The 1,347-nt window shown below is 41.1% G+C and overlaps 1 protein-coding gene across 1 annotated transcript in view; it reads left to right on the top strand.

The window, feature by feature from the left end:
• Positions 1-1,347, top strand: part of LOC119411495 (unconventional myosin-Ic) — a 22,608-nt gene that overhangs the window by 4,785 nt on the left and 16,476 nt on the right. The window lies entirely within an intron of this gene.

Genomic DNA, 1,347 nt, shown 5'->3' with positions numbered 1-1,347 from the left:
GACAGATTCTGATCTCACAGATTCTGATCTCACAGATTCTGATCCCTGACAGATTCTGATCTCACAGATTCCACAAGGTCTTTGATTAAAAACAGCATGAACGAACTGAAATCAATCTTTGTTTACCTGTTAGCAAAATATCTCATAAACCACTGGATGGATTTTGAAGACACTTTCTAGAAATAATAAATGGATGTTTTTCTACAGTTCACTGACTTTTGGAGACATCTAGTTCAGTGAGTGTGGTAGTAGGTGAGAGTCATTCCCGACACATACACTGAGCACATCTCATGACATGGAACTGTTCATAACGTCTCCCTGCACCCCTTCGTGGCACACTTGAAAGTCTTTTTGTTACTTTCCCATTTGAGATCCTCGATCTCCCAAAAATAAAAAAACAACATGTTGACTCAAATAACGATAGGATCCCAGATCCCTCCACAATGATAGATCTTCTCACCTCCACATCTCCACTCTGGTCAGACACCCGTCACCCCTCGAACCAGCAGCCTCACTAAAACTAGACAATTCCAGCCTGAGGACTTTCAGTCTCCCCTGTGCACGGTCCAGATCCAAACCTGGAGGTTCGTGGTTAGATGTCGGGGCCAGACTCGAAGGACCAAAATTTTGGATAAAAATATCCTCTATTCATCTTACTGACTCAAAGAAGCCACACTCGAGGCCACAACAAGATTTTTAACCAGTTTTACTTGCAAGGGCAGACTTTCACCACAGGTTACATAGATGTACAGAAGTTACACGCATGGAGTCACGAGAATCTGCCACGGGCAGCGTGTGAGGCTTGTTTTTATCAACTTATCAGCTCTCAGCTCACATGCAGACACTGATGACCTCAACCACCCAGCTGCACATGCAGGATCAAATCAGCTCCTCATTCAGCTCTCTCCGAGAGACAAAAGAACCCTCTGATAACTCCAACACACGGTTCATGGGCAGTTAATCTCATCCACAGTAGTTAAAAACATCCGTGAACAAAAATCACCTGACAAACATGTTTGTCAAGACTTGACTAAAACATCTATAACTCTGTCCTTTCTCAACATGAGATTATTCTAATCTGAAACATTTATACTCTGTTCTTTCTCAACATGAGATTATTCTAATCTGAAACATCTATACTCTGTTCTTTCTCAACATGAGATTATTCTAATCTGAAACATCTTTACTCTGTTCTTTCTCAACATGAGATTATTCTAATCTGAAACATCTATACTCTGACCTTTCTCAACATAAGATTATTCTAATCTGAAACATCTATACTCTGTTCTTTCTCAACATGAGATGTACAGAAGTTACACGCATGGAGTCACGAGAATCTGCCACGGG

Source organism: Nematolebias whitei, chromosome 6 (assembly GCF_014905685.2).
Source record: "Nematolebias whitei isolate Nwh7 chromosome 6, NemWhi1, whole genome shotgun sequence".
Taxonomy (NCBI): domain Eukaryota; kingdom Metazoa; phylum Chordata; class Actinopteri; order Cyprinodontiformes; family Rivulidae; genus Nematolebias; species Nematolebias whitei.
This window is presented reverse-complemented; position numbering and strand designations above follow the sequence as displayed.